This window comes from Pelophylax lessonae, assembly GCF_965119305.1.
Source record: "Pelophylax lessonae genome assembly, chromosome: 3".
Classification (NCBI taxonomy): Eukaryota; Metazoa; Chordata; class Amphibia; order Anura; family Ranidae; genus Pelophylax; species Pelophylax lessonae.
This window is the reverse complement of record NC_138770.1, coordinates 17,217,259-17,233,765: the sequence shown is the minus strand read 5'-3', so window position 1 is coordinate 17,233,765 and position 16,507 is coordinate 17,217,259. Positions and strand designations below refer to the sequence as shown.

General features: G+C 44.1%; 4 protein-coding genes and 1 pseudogene across 5 annotated transcripts in view; 3 read left to right on the top strand and 2 right to left on the bottom strand.

The window, feature by feature from the left end:
* The window catches only part of LOC309548771, a 29,078-nt pseudogene extending 17,545 nt beyond the window's left edge, over positions 1–11,533 (top strand). The window contains exon 3 of the transcript in view: positions 11,030–11,533. The product of the transcript in view is annotated as an uncharacterized misc_RNA (transcript). The remainder of the gene's footprint in view (positions 1–11,029) is intronic.
* LOC309548772 (uncharacterized protein) overlaps positions 1–11,709 on the top strand; it is a gene marked incomplete at its 5' end in the record, with an annotated part of 42,760 nt that extends 31,051 nt beyond the window's left edge. Inside the window, one exon of the mRNA XM_082248718.1 lies at positions 11,525–11,709. The remainder of the gene's footprint in view (positions 1–11,524) is intronic.
* The window catches only part of LOC309550236 (uncharacterized protein), a gene marked incomplete at both ends in the record, with an annotated part of 809,557 nt that overhangs the window by 504,871 nt on the left and 288,179 nt on the right, over positions 1–16,507 (bottom strand).
* Positions 1–16,507, top strand: part of LOC309548765 (uncharacterized protein) — a gene marked incomplete at its 3' end in the record, with an annotated part of 203,203 nt that overhangs the window by 50,635 nt on the left and 136,061 nt on the right. The gene's annotated exons all lie outside the window — the stretch shown is intronic.
* The window catches only part of LOC309550731 (uncharacterized protein), a 395,974-nt gene that overhangs the window by 297,188 nt on the left and 82,279 nt on the right, over positions 1–16,507 (bottom strand). The gene's annotated exons all lie outside the window — the stretch shown is intronic.

The following is a 16,507-nucleotide window of genomic DNA, read 5'->3' as shown; positions in this document are numbered from 1 at the left end:
AATAAGTTGTTTCTTTTTATTTACACCTAGTAACTCCCCCGTCATGTCTGTCCTCTTCGTCCATAGTCACTGTGATGTATTTTATCTCCAGCAGATGATGATACACACATATATTATTATTTTTACTATTATACAGGATTCATATTGTGCCAACAGTTTGCACAACGTGAGGGCAGACAGTACAGTTACAATGCTAATTAGAGCTTACAATCTAAGAGGGAGGGTCAAAGGATACAAAATGCAATTACTGTGAGGGATGAGCTAATGGAGAAAATAAAAGTCCAGTTAGGTGGGGCAGGAAAGGCTTCTCTGAAGAAAAGGATTTTCAGGGATGGTCTAAAAGTGGACAGACAACTTGGGATAGGGAGTTCCAGAAGATGGGAGAGGCTCAGGGGAATTCTTAAAGACAAGCATGGGAGGAGGTGACGAGGGAGCTAGAGAGCAGGAGGTCTTGGGAGGAACTGAGAGAACGATTTGGTAGGTATTGTGAGACTAGGTTAGGGATGTAACTGAGAGCTGAGTTGTGGATGGCTTTGGGGGACACTGAATGGAGGCCAGTGTAGGGATTGGCAGAGAGGGGTGGTGGTAAGGTGCATAACCCTGGCAGCAGCATTCATGATGGACTGAAGGGGGGATATCCCATGTAAAGGTAATCTAATGAGGAGGAAGTTGCAATAGTTGAGGCAAGAGATGACCAGGGAGTGAACTAGGCGCTTTATGGTGTCACTGGTTAGGAAGAGGGGTATTTTGGAGATGTTGCGGAGGTTGAGGAGGCAAGATTTAGACAGTGATTGGATGTGGGGCTGATAAGGATAGTTCACAGTCCCGGATTACACCTAGCACCCTGAAATGCGGGGATGAGTAGCGAGTTAAGATGTTGATTTTGACACAGAAGTCCGGTAAAGGGGCACGTGGGGGAGGAAATATTATGATCTCGGTTTTGAATAGATTGAGTTTGAGGAAGTGATGTGACATCCATGTTTATATGTCTGTTAGTAAATTAGTTATATGTGAGGAGACTAATGGAGTGAGCTGAGGGGTAGAGACAAAGATTTGGGTGTTATCAGTGTAGAAATGGTATTGGAAGGCATGGAGGCTATGAGCTCACCCAGGCAAGAGGTTTAGATGGAGAACAGGAGTGGTCCAAGAACAGAACCGTGTGGGACCCCGACGGAGAAAGTAAGGGGAGAGGCGGAAGTAAAGTTGTGACGCTGAAGGTGTGGTGGGATAGGTAGGATGAGAACTAGCGAAGAGTACAGTAACAGAGACCAAAGGATTGGAGTTTTTTAAGAAGGAGGGGGTGGTCTACTGTGTCAAAGGCAGCAGAGAGGTCCAGTGGGAGTACAGAGTAGTGTCCATTGGATTTGGCCGTTAGCAGATGATTTGGGAGTTTAAAGAGAGCAGTTTCTGTCTAGTGTTGATGGTGAAATCATGATTGAAAGGGATCAAGAAGATTATTTCCAGTGAAATGGGCGCTCAATTTGTTGCAGACTAGACATTCAGGAAGTTTGGAGGAAAAGGTGAGCAAGGAGATGGGGTGTTGGTTGTTCAGATTGGAGGGGTCCAATGAAGGTCTTTTTAGGTATGGGCGTTATGCCAGAAGAGAGGGAGTTATTGAAGATGTGGGTTACAAAGTGTAGGATAGAGTCAGAGGGTGACTGCAATCTTTGCAAGGGTACAGGGGGCAGGTGGTTAGGTGGGTGTTGAAAAAAGTTTAGCAACCTCGTCTATAGTAGCAGGTTTGAAAAAGGGAAGAGTTGATTGTGAATGTGGAGTGATATCTGTACAGCGAAGATCTCATCACAAAATGTATGAATCTTATTTTTGTAGTGATTGGCGATCTCCTGGGCAGTGGATCAGTTAGTGGATAAAGGCAGTCAAGGACAAAGTAGCGTTAAGGGTAGAGAAAGGTTGATGGGCATGGGATGATAAGTTGTTTATGAGAGTGATAAAATAGGTCTGCTTGGCAGTGAGGAGACAGGGATTGTATTTTTTTGGAGGGCAGATTTATATTGGTTGAAGTCTTTATAAGACTTATTCTTACAACACAGGCGCTCAAGAGATGTTTTTTGAGACTTTTGGTGTTGTCTGTTTGCCACATTTGTAGGGGTCGGGGCCTAAATCTGTATGTACTGAGGGGGGCAAGCTCATCCAGGGTGAAGGGCAGAGATCTATTGTAGACAGAAGTGGTTAGTTTGGGGCAAGACATGGGTGATATTTTGTCAAAGAGGTGGTCAGTAGCAGGGAAGAGAAGGGTTAGGTGGCAAAGGTTTCTATGGGTAACTGTTAGGTGGTTGGAGGGAGAGGAGGAGAAAGTCTGGGAGATTATGAAACTAATATTGTGATGATCAGAGAGAGAAAAAGGATTGTTTGAGAGGTTGCACAGAATGCATAGGTAGGAGAATACATAGTTAAGGGTGTTGCCATCAGAGTGAGTAGAAGCATGAATCGATTGCTTCAGGTCAAAAGAGGAGGTTAGATTGAGCAGTTTAGAAGTAGCAGGAGTGTTAGTTTTAACAGTGATGGTAAAGTCACTGAGAATGATTTTGGGAATTTCAGAAGAGAGAAAAACGGGTAGCCAGTCAAGAAAGGTTGATACGGGTCCAGGTGGCAGATAGATCACAGCACTTATGAAACAAACTACAATGTGTCTCAAATGAGGAGAGTGACAGAGAGGCAGGTGGGTGAAGTACCTGAAAGATGCTATATGGGGCTAGAAGGATTCCGACTCCACCTCCCTTACATCCACAGGGTCTGGGAAAGTGAGTCCAGAGAAGGCCATCATGGGAGAGGGAAGCAGGAGCAGCAGTGTCGGATTCATGAAGCCAGATTTCAGTAACAGCAAACAGTTAGTGATAAAGAGGTCATGGACAGAAGTTAGTTTGTTATAGACAGAGCAGGCATTCCAAAGGGCACAAGAGAAGGGGAGGCTGGTTTTGGGAAGAAGAGGGTTAGAAACTAAATTGTGTGGATTGCTGCTCTTGCCAGAGGGCATGGGGTAATGGGAGATTTGGGTACAGTTAAGCGATGGAGGCCCAGGGTTTGGGGTTTAATCTCTAGAGGTTGGGAGAAGCAGAAGGGCGAGGGAGGTAATATGGGATTGCAATTTTATATGAAGGGACGTGCCTCAGGGTTCTGGAGGTTTTATTCACATGTGGGTTTAGAATTGGCAGGAGTTGGGTGAGTGCAGTCATAGGGAGAGGACAGAAGTGAGGGTGATATATACAGGCTGTGGGGTGGAGAAGAGGGGTGAGGAACAGAGAGATTAAGGAGTGTGGACACAACTATCAGAAGGATTGGTAGAAAGCACATGTTACAGAGAGGAAGGAGAGTGGAATGGGGAAACAAGGTCACCTGCAGTCAGTTTGGTGTTTTTCAAAGCAGTTTGCTGTGTAGTCTCCCTTTGTGCAATCGCTGAAGTGCAGAGCCCAAGTGCGCCCACCTATAGATGTGTGCTCCCCAGCCATATATAGTGTGGAAACACTTCAGGGTCATAGCATTTTCCCACTTATAGGGCTCAAACATTTCCTTAATTTTGGAGATGTCCCCATTTCCACCAATGACCTTCTCACCTCATCAGTCTATTGTAGAATAGACTTCCCTTTCTTCCCTGCTTTATATGGACTCTGGGACCTTTATATTTTAATATATATTATTTATATATATATATATTATTCATATATGAATGCACTCTTTGGCGCTGCTCCAACCTTGACTATTGTAGAATTACTACATCTATACCAACAATGCCATGCTTACCCCTAACGCAGGTGGCCAGACACTATAGCTTGCTTCTGTGTTCTTCGCCTAAAGCAGCCTCCTTTCCCATAAGAGGCCTACCGGTACTCAGTTGCCCCCAGGACTTCTACACAATACTATGGTGCCTGGCCACCACACCAGGGCAGGAACAAACTGAGCACAGCTACCAGGTACTTGCCTTTGGCAGACAGGCAGAGTGGTTCAATGACAGTCCAGTTACAAGGCAGGCAAGGTTCAGAATCATCAGGGTCAAATCCATAGTCAAAAGGCCGGCAGAGAGTAGTCAATATCCGAATTAAGGCCTTCAACAAGGGAATCCAAACAGCAGAGCAGGGCAGACAAACAGAGAGCTTGAAGCACGTGTTACAAACGCAATATCACAAGCAATATCACAAGCATGAGACTGGGGGCTTGACTGGTTTCAATCAGGTTTGGTCTCCACCCAGAGACTGACCACATCAGTCACCTTGCAGATAGACAGAAATAAAGAATGCATCACAGCCAAAAACCAGGATGCTAGAATGAGGAGCAAAAGCACAACTGTCAGGAACCATAAACCAGGCAGAGACAGAAAATGAAGTTAAAATCACACCTTTAATGTAATAGCAAAAATAACAGAACAGGAATGTCGTTAAAAATTGAAGCCAGGGTTTGGAAGCCAGAACGGGTAATCAGAAAAGCTGGGATCAGAAATAAGCATTGTCAGAAGCCAAAAATCAGGATCAGAAATCAGAAGAGATGTCAGTCAGGGCAAGTCATAACAGGAACACAGCAGAGACACGCTGGAGGTGTTGACCAGGCAAAGGCACGGAGGAAATGAGAAAGGCAGTTTAAATAGAAAAAAGGGGCCAGCTGTAAGCTGGACTCATGAGGCAGGTAATGGTAACCAGGTGAGTCCCTGTGGAAACAATGAGTGGCTGGTAATTACCCAACAGCCTCTGTGCATTGAGTAGAGAGCTGCTATTAATAGCAGAAGCCCAGCCCTGACAACAACAAACTCCTGACAAATGGATTATACTACTTTTATTAGTGGGGGGGGGGGGTATTTAGAGAGGTTTGGAATAAGTATGTCTTTATTTTTTAGGATTCAATTAAGAAGAAACAGGGAAAAATGTATATTGCAGTAAATATCCGGAATTTTTTTTTTCATAATGATCCCAGTTTCAGATATTCAACCTAAAATGTGATCAGTAAAGTCTCCGGAGTACACGGAGATCACAGGAATATGATGTGTCCTTGGGTCACTTTGGGGGGGGGCTTGTGGAACCCAGATTACTTTAGAGAGGTTGGGAAGCTCCTTGTCTCCTAGTGAGCCTTTCGTGTTTCCCCGGTTATCCTGGGTTCCATATGTGTGGTTTGTGTTGAAAGAGTGAGGGGCTCTTTCACTTGGGACAATAATATTTCTTAACAATATCCCTCAGGAAATATATGAAGATGAACGGTTTGAGATTTCAGATTACTAGAATATTGCAGGAGTGTCTCATAGACCCTTGCTAGATAGTGAGATGGGGTGGGGTTTGTTATTGTTAAGTACATGTATCCCATTGCTTTATTGTTTCTGCCTGCCTTAACCACTTAAGCCCTGGAGGATTTGCCTGCTCAAAGACCAGGCCCTATTTTGCGATTCGGCACTGCGTGAATTTAACGGACAATTGCGCGGTCGTGCGCCACTGTACCTAAACAAAATTGATGTCCTTTTTTTCCCACAAACAGAGCTTTCTTTTGGTGGTATTTGATCACCTGTGCGATTTTTTATTTTTTGCGCTATAAACAAAAAAAGAGCGACAATTTTTCACATTTTTTTATATAAAATTCCCCCCCCAAAAAAATGTAAAAATCAAAATTATTTAACATTTTAGGCCAATTTGTTTTCTGCTACATATTTTTGGTAAAAAAAATCGCAATAAGCGTATCTTGATTGGTTTGTGCAAAAGTTATTGTGTTTACTAACTACTGGAAAGATTTATGTCATTTTTATTGTTTTTTTTTTTTTAACTAGTAATGGCGCGATCTGTGATTTTTTTTTTTTTTTTTGCGGGACTGCGACATTGCGGCAGACAGATCAGACGCTCGACTGACATTTTTGACACTTTTGGGGGTACCAGTGACATTACTACAGTAATCAGTGCTATAAATATGTACTGTTACTGTCAAACTGGCAGGGAAGGGGTTAACTTTATTGGTGATCAGTGGGTTAAATGTATCCCTAGGGGCGTGTTTCTAACTGGGGGGGGCGTGGCTAGTGATGTAACCACAGAGACATACGATCCTACATAGCAGGATCGTATAGTCTCTGCACTTACATCAGGGAGAATGACAGACAGCTGTGTTTACATCAGCCGTCTGCCTTTCTCCCTCTCCTGAGCGGGATCGCGAGTGGCCGGCGGACATCGGAGCTGCCGGTCACACGCACGGGGATGCCCGTGAATGAGCAGGGGCGGGAGAGCACCTTCGGTGGCGCGCGCTCGCCCCCCTACAGGCTCCTGGGCGAGCGACGTAGTACTACGTCGGTTTGCCCAGGAGCGGCTGACTGCCGCAGTAAATATACTGACGGCGGTCGGCAAGTGGTTAAAATCAACTTATTATGGTATGTGTATGTGGATTGGCTGCTAAGGGGGAGGGGGGGGGGTTGTCCCACAGTGTATATCTTTGTGCCTGTGTGAATAAACAATTCATTCTGGTTGACTCCAAAACTTGTACTGTCAAGTTCTTGGGGTAATCATACTCTATGCGTAACCTTTCCTCTAAATCCAATGCAATCCGGGCTTGTTGGCTAGCGTTCACGCACACTCAGGAATACGCTGCTCTGATATCCGTCCCCTCCACTGCTCCTCTGGCCTCCACAGGGGGACTAGCTACTTAGATGGTCATAATGTGAGATGTACACTGTGCTATGTATAATCTTGGTCCTTTGTTTTATTTTTATTGTATGACCAGCCGCACCTTACCCCCCCCCCCCCCATGTCTTCCCTCCCTTTTCTTTATCTCCTATCTATCCTTCCCTCTTCTCCCTCCTTCCTCTTCCTCTCTTGATCTTCCGCAGTCGCTACATCCCACCATTCTTACCCATCCATCCCCTCTTTTCTCCTTCTTTATATTCCTAACGTACTCCTACTGTCTGGACTACGTCTATTTCATTGATGCTAGAAGTGTTTACTGTTCAGGATATCGCTATAACTTTTGTCCGTTTGTTGGACACGTTTTTTAAGCTTTTTTCACGCTTTCTGGTATCTGTAACAACTTGTTCTGATGTTTTTTCTGTCTTTTCCTGATGAAAATATTTCAATAAAAATAAAATAAAAAAACAAAAAGTTCTTGGGGTAACTATAGCCAGATTCATGGGTCTCGTGTTCCAGAGCTTAGGAAGCAGCTTCTTGGCGGAGATAGCCAGTCGGGGTGTCCAGATTCCGTCCCAATCCTGGCAAATTCCAAAAACAAAGTTCATCCTTCTATTTAGGAGAGGTGGGAAGCACCCGGGAGAAATTATTCTTTGTGTGCAGAAACCTCACACAGCACCCCCCACAGCCCCTTCCCCCAATGTCCCTCCAATCGGAGTCAGAGAATCCTATGACATCACACTGACCTCACATCTCCTCCTCCCCCCCATGTCATTCCAATCAGAATCAAAGAATCCTATGACATCCCACTGACCTCACAGCTCCTCCTTCCAATATCCCTCTATCCGACTCTTTTTTTCTGATGCTCTTAGGATGTGGGCCGAACCCCAGGCCTCCTTACTTTCAAAGTAGGGCTGTTGGACCTGCATTGTATGTAATATCAAAATGAAGTGGGGTTTAAATAAAAAGATGTGTGTGTGTGTGTGTGTATGTATATATATATATATATATATATATATATATATATATATATATTCAATCTAGTAGAAAAAAACTACTAGATATATAAGGTGCAGTGGTGGTATAAAGAGAAAACCACTGTAGAGAATTATCTCCTCAAATTATAGATGCAGATCAATAATGCCAATAAAAATATAGCTTGCTTCAATTGCTTTTCCATTACTGATGCTGCCAACCACTTCATTATTCACATCAAGTGTCATACCTTTTGTGGGTACTTTCCGTATCTCTGATTACTTCATGAAGACTAATTGCCTGTGCAGCATTGATGCTCCCTTTCCTTCTGGATCCCATATTGCTCAATAGTATCTCCGTTCATCGGGACCAAACTTCCACTGAATTTTTATAAGGAATGCTCTATATCACACATTGTTTTTTTTAGCATGAGGATGTCAGTTTAATCCCTACCTTATGGTAGTATGCACTGCTTGATTTACACCTTTGTGGCTTTGTCCGAGATTTCTCAAGGATCAACACTTGTAACTCCCTTGTGGAGTAGTTGATACCCTGCACAACCACTCGGGAGTACATCAAACATGTTAGTGCACTCTGGATTGGTCTCGGGTTTGGACAGTTTTTAACCATTGTCACAATTTATGTGTTGTTGTTTATGCTGTTTGGTGGAGGTGATGTTCTAATCATTTAATTCATGTGTTCCCTATTCAGGGTATTTTTCTATCAATAAAGTTTTTTACTAGTTACATGGATCTTATTTATACCCTTCCGCATGGTTCTTTCATGTGTTTGTTTTTTGCTTTAAATAAAAAGAGACCTGACCAGTGAGGTGAGGAGGATTCTGGGAATGTCATTTTATTTTACTATTTGTGTTCAAATCTAGAGTTTTCCCCCTGTGAAGTCTGGAGATCATATGACCATCACATTGCCTCCACCTCCCTCCCTGATCGAATAGAGAGATAAAAAGAAGATTTGAGAAGTCACCAGAGAGATCATCAGGAGAGGTGAGCGGTGCTGGGAAGGACGTCATGATGGAGAATCAACTGCCCCTCACATCACCGGGTAAGAGGAGACTTTAATGTAAAGGAGAGAGCATTACGGAGGGTCCACCTAGATCCCCCATCATCTGATAAACACATAGAAACAATGTATTCAGTCAGTGTGTGTGTTTCCTACAGATGGATCCAGTAATGGGAACCCACCAGAGAGATGTCCCCGTCCTCTGTATTCCTTGGATTCCACACAGGAAGGTCACACCATCCCTCACCATCATCAGGTAGATGAGGAACAATCACTGATAGTATCATTATGATCTGTACATTATCTGCATTGTTACCATTGATGCCATTTTTATTATATATTCAGAGTGGAAACCTGAGAGATTCTAAAGTTGAGGTTAAAGAAGAGATAAAAGAGGAGGATGATGAGGATGGGGTGATGGGGGAGTCAGAGTTTCTAAAGGAACACAAAGTTCTGTATCAGGACACCATGGTGGAGTCATCCAGCTACAGAAACCCAGCAGAGAGATGTCCCCGTCCTCTGTATTCCCGGGATTCCCCACAGGAAGGTCACACCATCCCTCAATGTTACAAGGTTGGTGGATTGGAGCATCTAGAGCATGGACTTCTGAAGAGGATGTGTGTTTTATATTTATATATATATATATATATATATATATATATATATATATATATATATATATATATACAATATCACAATAATAAAGCTTATAACCTACAGAGGATATTCTCTCTCATTTTCTTGGTTTAGAGTGGAGATCCAATCGATATAGAATTTGAGGTTAAAGCAGAAGAAGAAGAGACGTATGTGAGGGATGATCAGCAGTCTATGGAGGAGGATGGAATAACGGGGACATTTATAGAGGAGGACACTCCTACAGAGATCGGCACAGGTGGGTCATTAACACTAAATACATTCCTCCACCCATACTGCTCACTGATTGGTCCAGAGTAGGGCGGGGACTGGGTGATATCAGCCTGTAATCCCCTGGTCACTTTCCTGAGCTGTGTTCCCCGTCCTGTATTCCTGTATTTCTCTCCAATAATCTTCCTTCTCTGTGCTGCAGACACAATTTATGTATCTAGACTGGATTTATGGAGATTCTGGGGTTCAGCTGGCAGTAAAATGTTGATATTTACCATAGACATTGCTTGACTTAGGCACCTATGGTATGTACCTTGAGTCTTCTGCCCCATACCTGGGACTATCAAGATCTCTGACAGAACAATTCCCCCGGGGATACTTGCTCTGTTATTTGCTGGCTGTGCCGGGTGGAGGGATATGTCTGTATAGTCTCACACCCAAGTCAATGAGTGCAGCCTCAGGAGATGGGAGGCAGTGGTGTGGGACCTCTGCAACTGATTACTGAACACAAAAATTATGAATCCTGACCTCTGCACTATATACTCTCTCCCCTCTACCCACTGCTATATATACACATAATATGGATTCTCTTTTGTTACACCCATTTTCTACCAGCTGGACATTTTATATCTGATGATCTGATTGGAGGACAGACATTTACATGTTGATAATAATGTGATAACATCCTCCAACTTTGGAACCTTAAACAGAAAGTGATAATGAGGGAGGAGTCAATATCCCAATGATGGTGGTCTTCGTTGTTCTCCCCCATCCTCACTCTCTGACCTCTGGTGGGGCTCAGCCCCACTGTTATTCATGACTAAATCATGGACTAAATAAGGAAGTGTGGGACTCCTTGTGTTGGGAAGATGGCAATGAGTGATAGAGGGGGAGGGGACACTCATCCTATAATCCCCTCATCACTGTCACTCCTATAAAAGACAGTTCTCGTTGTTTCCTCACTCTCTGACTAAGGTCCATGAATAAAGAAATGAACTGGTAGGAGATCAGAGGACCCATTTACTAGTTACCTTGAGGGTGGAATTGTAAGATCCTCAGAGACAAAGCTGCCTGATGTGGGTGGAGTCCCGGTTTAGGGGAATCAATCTGCTGATGTCTAGTAATAATCTTTGAATTTCTATTTTAGTACATGGACGGGAGATGAGGAAAACCTCAAAGGATTGTCTCACTTTGTCTCCAGACTGTAAAGTAGAAGATGAGGACATCACACAGTATAGTCGAGGAGAAAACCCGGCTACCTCAAATGTCCATCCGGCACCACACAGTGTAGATGGACCATCGTATTCCTCTTATCCCGAGGAACCTCAGACTGTGAGGGACGGTGCCGGACCATCGTATTCCTCTTATCCTGAGGAACCTCAGACTGTGAGGGATGGTGCCAGACCATCGTATTCCTCTTATCCTGAGGAACCTCAGACTGTGAGGGACGGTGCCATCCTTCCAACAGATAAGAGGTTCTCCTGTACTGAGTGCGGGATGTGTTTCCGTTTTAAATCCAATTTTAATGTGCATGAAAGGTCTCACAACGGTGAGAAGCCGTATTCCTGTCCTGAGTGCGGTAAATGTTTTTCACAGAAGTCCAATCTTTCCATGCATCAGAGATGTCACACGGGGGAGAAGCCATATTCTTGTCCTGAGTGCGGGAAATGTTTTTCCTGCAAGTCCCTTCTTTCCACACATCAGAGATTTCACACGGGTGAGAAGCCGTATTCCTGTCCTGAGTGTGGGAAATGTTTTTCAGTAAAGTCCCATCTTTCCACACATCAGAGATTTCACACTGGTGAAAAGCCATATTCCTGTTCTGAGTGTGGGAAATGTTTTTCAGAGAAGTCCGCTCTTTCCAAGCATCAGAGATCGCACACTGGTGAGAAGCCGTATTCCTGTCCTGAGTGCGGGAAATGTTTTTCAGATAAGTCCAATCTTTACAGACATCAGAGATCTCACACGGGGAGAAGCCGTATTCCTGTCCTGAGTGAGGGAATTGTTCCTCACTGAAGTCCTGTCTTCCTGTACATCAGGGGTCCCACACAACCCTCAAGGTATATTAGTGCCTTGAGTGCGGGAAATGTCTTCTATATGAATGTTGCTGGACATGTGTGGAAGAAGCACACCCTGATATACACCTCCGATATACTCCATGGCTGATCTTCATCATGTAAGAAACACTTCATTAGGAGATCAGAGATCACCAAAGACATGGATGAAGTGTTGTCCCGTGTTGGCCATTGATAGCAGGAGAAAAATAAAAATGGAGTCCTTACCTTTCATTGGCTGAGTGCATTTTGTGCGGGAAGATTTTACAAACACTTACAGATCTGGTTGTTATAAATGTGTTGATGAAATGTGACCCGCATTCCCCCAGTCATGGTGAATTGGGATTTCCTATAATGGTCAGTTCCATCTAGTGGCCATAATGTGCTTTCCTGACAGATGTCCATGGCAGCATGCGTTTGGGTAGCCCCGCCCTTGTTCCTCCCCCATAAGACCCCACCCTCATAAATGTTCAGGATAAGTCAATGGCTGCGTTCCTTTTTTGTCCTCCTCACTTATAGGACCATTTTCCTACCTATTGGAAGTATTGGTGGGCGGGTCTGGTGTTGGGCAGCTGTGCGGGATGTCAGAAGCTTCCTTTGGTATCCAGAAGTCTTCCAGGATGTCCCGAGTGGTCATTGAGTCCCCAGCTATAAGCGGGGTGGTGTTATGGCACACATATGTAGAGGATCCATGCCTGGAGAGTGGGCCTTGCCATCGGAGGCCATTTGTATTGGGAGCCCAGCTGTTAGCGGGTGACCATTAAGTGTTAGACACCTGAAATTTGTCTCGGTGCGAATAGGTGCGGTAGTACTGCCCCCTTCTTACGTAATGGACGTGCACATGCTCAACATCATATACAGTGGTTTTCTTTGGGAAATAGACATATGAGTGCTGCCAGCATTGCTTCAGAGGGGTGGGTGGTCGGCCTGTTAGTGCTCAGACCATACGCCGCACACTGCATCAAATTGATCTGCATGGCTGTCATCCCAAAAGGAAGCCACTTCTAAAGATGATGCACAAGAAAGCCCGCAAACAGTTTGCTGAAGACAAGCAGACTAAGGACATGGATTACTGGAACCATCTCCTGTGGTCTCAAGAGACCAAGATAAACTTATTTGGCTCAAATGGTGTCAAGCGTGTGTGGTGGCAACCAGGTGAGGAGTACAAAGACAGGTGTGTCTTGCCTACAGTCAAGCATGGTGGTGGGAGTGTTATGGACTGGGGTTGCATGAGTGCTGCCGGCACTGGGGAGCTACAGATCATTGAGGGAACCATGAATGCCAACATGTACTGTGATATACTAAAGCAGAGCATGATCTCCCTCCCTTCAGAGACTGGGCCGCAGGCTTGTATTCCAACATTATAATGACCCAAAACACACCTCCAAGACGACCACTGCCTTGCTAGAGAAGCTGAGGGTAAAGGTGATGGACTGGCCAAGGTCTCCAGACCTAAACCTTATTGAGCATCTGTGGGGTATCCTCAAATGGAAGGTGGAGGAGTGCAAGGTCTCTAACAACCACCAGCTCCATGATGTTGTCATGGAGGAGTAGAAGAGGACTCCACTGGCAACCTGTGAAGCTCTGGTGAACTTCATGCCCAAGAGGGTTACAGCTGTGCTGGAAAATAATGGTGACCACACAAAATATTGACACTTTGGGCCCAATTTGGACACTTTAACTTAGAGGTGTGCTCACTTTTGTTGCCAGCGGTTTAGACATTAATGACTGTGTGTTGAGTTATTTTGAGGGGACAGCAAATTTACACTGTTATACAAGCTGTACACTCACTACTTTACATTGTAGCAAAGTGTAATTTCTTCAGTGTTGTCACATGAAAAGATAGAATAAAATATTTACAAAACGGTGAGGGGTGTACTTACTTTTGTGAGATACTGTATATGTGTAGTAGTGTGATCTTAGACATACAAATTCTTATACAAGAAGAAGGCGGGATAGAAACTAAACTTTATAGAAAACCGACAGCCGGCAACACGGTTATACATGCCAATAGCTTTCATCCAAGCCCCCGGTACATAGTACCCTACTCCCAGTATCTTAGATTGCATCGAATCTGTTCGAACGACGAAGATTTTAAACGGGAGGTGGATTCCCTTCGAAAGAGATTGCTTATTAGAGACTATTCGCGGACTACACTGTGAAAAGCTTATAATAGGACTTATAAGCACAAAAGAGGGGAAGTTATGTTCCGAGGCCCGAAACAACCAAAAACAGAAATAGTCCATTTAATAACACCTTATACTAGACAACATACACAAATTAGAAAAATACTTCAACAACATTGGTACAGACATCTATGCTCTCATCTGCCAGGTTTCCACCCACTGTCCAATATACTCCATGGCTATTGGATCAGTGTGAAACATCAAGACAGCATGAGCTGTGTCCCTGTTAGGCAGAGAAACCAAAAACTATATCCACTCATTCTAGCACCTACCTAGGAGGGCACTACATCTGTATGGCAGGGTCTGTTTGATTATTCACCTGCTGGGACGGTGCTCTGATGTGAGACGCTGCAGTGTCAGTATTCCTTTATCAAAAACGAAGGGATTTCCAGTCACTACTTACCAACCAGCCAGCAACCAGCCAAATTAACCTGTCTAACAGTATGCGTTAAAAACAGGGGTTTTGCAAATGTGTGCAACTAAATCCCTTCGTTTTTGATCTGCGTTTGCCCTTCCAGTGCTCCTTACTATCCAGACCAGTTATAGATGGAGGAGGTGACCACTTTTTGCAATATCGTATAACGTTTATATTGGTCAGGCAACGCACTGACACCTTCGCTGCCATTGTGCTATGTGCTGGGTGCTCAGTGTGACCCTGCGCCTTTAAGGAGGGGTGGGCTCCCTCCAGTCACCTGTCCTCCATCTACCTCATCAGAATGCATGTGCTCCCATTGTGTTGACTCTTTAAAGGTAGAGTTAGGGACTGCAGATATCAGGGTGCCTTGGCGCGGCCTGCAGCTTACGCATGTATTTGCAAATGTGTGCAACTAAACCCCTGTTTTTAACGCATACTGTTAGACAGGATAATTTGGCTGGTTGCTGGCTGGTTGGTAAGTAGTGACTGGAAATCCCTTCGTTTTTGATCTGCGTTTGCCCTTCCAGTGCTCCTTACTATCCAGACCAGTTATAGATGGAGGAGGTGACCACTTTTTGCAATATCGTATAACGTCAGTATTCCTTTAGCAGTAATTAACCCCTTATGGGTTTTTTTTCACCCAGCAATCAAACAACTGTTACACTGTCTTTTTTGACAGCTTAGGAGACTTTAGCAGCCGTAGTTTGAATTGTGAATTAAAAAAAAAAAAATGACTACATAGCTAGAGAAGCAATTTATACATGTTATAATATTTTATGTCTTAACAATATGGAGTTCTCCCTTGCACCGTGTCTGTTTATCATGGATTTATTTCTTACTGTGACAGGTCCTTGTGCTGTAGCCTAATCCCTCTATGCTGTGGCTGCTCTATGCAAGTTATAGCTGGAGGGGGGCAGCGTCTTCCTTACTGATACTGTTCCTGGATTGTCAGCCCTTCTGCAGGCCTCATAAAGCTGGTGTATGGGAAGCTGACTAATGGACACTTTCTATTAAGCCTCTCCAGATCTGCATGTATTATGCACACAGTAGACTGGGCCTTTGGTGCTTGACAGGCAAAACCCTGTATAAATTTCTTGCTTTGTTCAGGCATCCAGGGAGGTAGATGACCCCTACCAACAGGTTGCCACTGGTAGTCAAGATACACTGTAAAGGAGTCTGTACAACTCTCCCTGTGCAAGGAGTCTCAACTCTGACAATGTCAAGCATTTTCCTTGTAGGACCTGTCAACTGACCAATTTAACCCTCTTCAAACAATTCCTAATAAGAAGATGAGGATGATCTATAAGCAGTTTTTTTTTACCTCCCTTCCTGCAGTTACCTGCAATGCAAGTATTTTTAGCACTTCCGAAGGAGTGCATTGCCTTTTTTCCCTATGATGTTTAAGCTAGAAGCTCATGCTAGAAGAGTGGTGCAAATTGAACAGAAGGACAGAGCAGCAGAATGTCTTAGTGGTCATCACCTTGCAGCACTGGGTTGCTCAGTTCAAACCCCAACCAGAACACTTCTACCTGTACTGCAGGATATCCGATTAGGCACTTGTGAAGAGGAAGAGATTTTCCAGCATAATGAGTCGCCTATTTGGTTGACGTGGCCTTCAAGAGCTTAGCCATATACATGGAGTAGCCATTGGAGGATGCTGTGTCCTTCAGGGGTATACTCAATCATGATGATTAGGTGGGTCCTTGGAGGGGTTGCAGCATCTTCTGGTGGTAGCTTCATGTGTAGTTCTTGTTCTTCGGGGGTATATCTGTCTGCAGTTGTAGCATGTGAACCTGCCTTAACCCTTGCCTCTCTTCCAATGCAATGGAAGTTGGAATGAAAAATATTGATTCTATTCTAAAGAATAATAGAGTAATGGTCAGAGGTACAGGGATACCCTGGGTTATCTGTCCAAAATGCTGGACTGTATATAAAGTCCATGCTTTACCACCAATGTCTGTTTCTGGTTCTAGCTCTATCTAAGACACACCTACCTAAGACACAGTGTGGGCTACCTGACCCAGAACCCAGACCGGATCCAGCATGAGGTGCTCACTATGGCACTTGGTGCAATGTGTTGAGTTAGCCACAGGGTGCTATACAGGTCCAGGATTGTAGTTCATCACTATGGAACCTCATAACTATGTAATTCAGTCCCTGAGAACCTCTTCGGGGATATGCCCACCATTTCGAGTAAAGCATGGACCTTATATACAGTCCAGCATTTTAGGACAGATAAGACAGGGTCACAATGTAACTTCGACCATTACTCTATAAAACATTAATAAATATGAAGTGCGCTAAATTTAAACCAGTGCATACAGTAGGTGTAAAAACCACTAACTTAAATAAATAAATGAATAGATCAATGGGATCTTAAACATAAACAGTCCATAA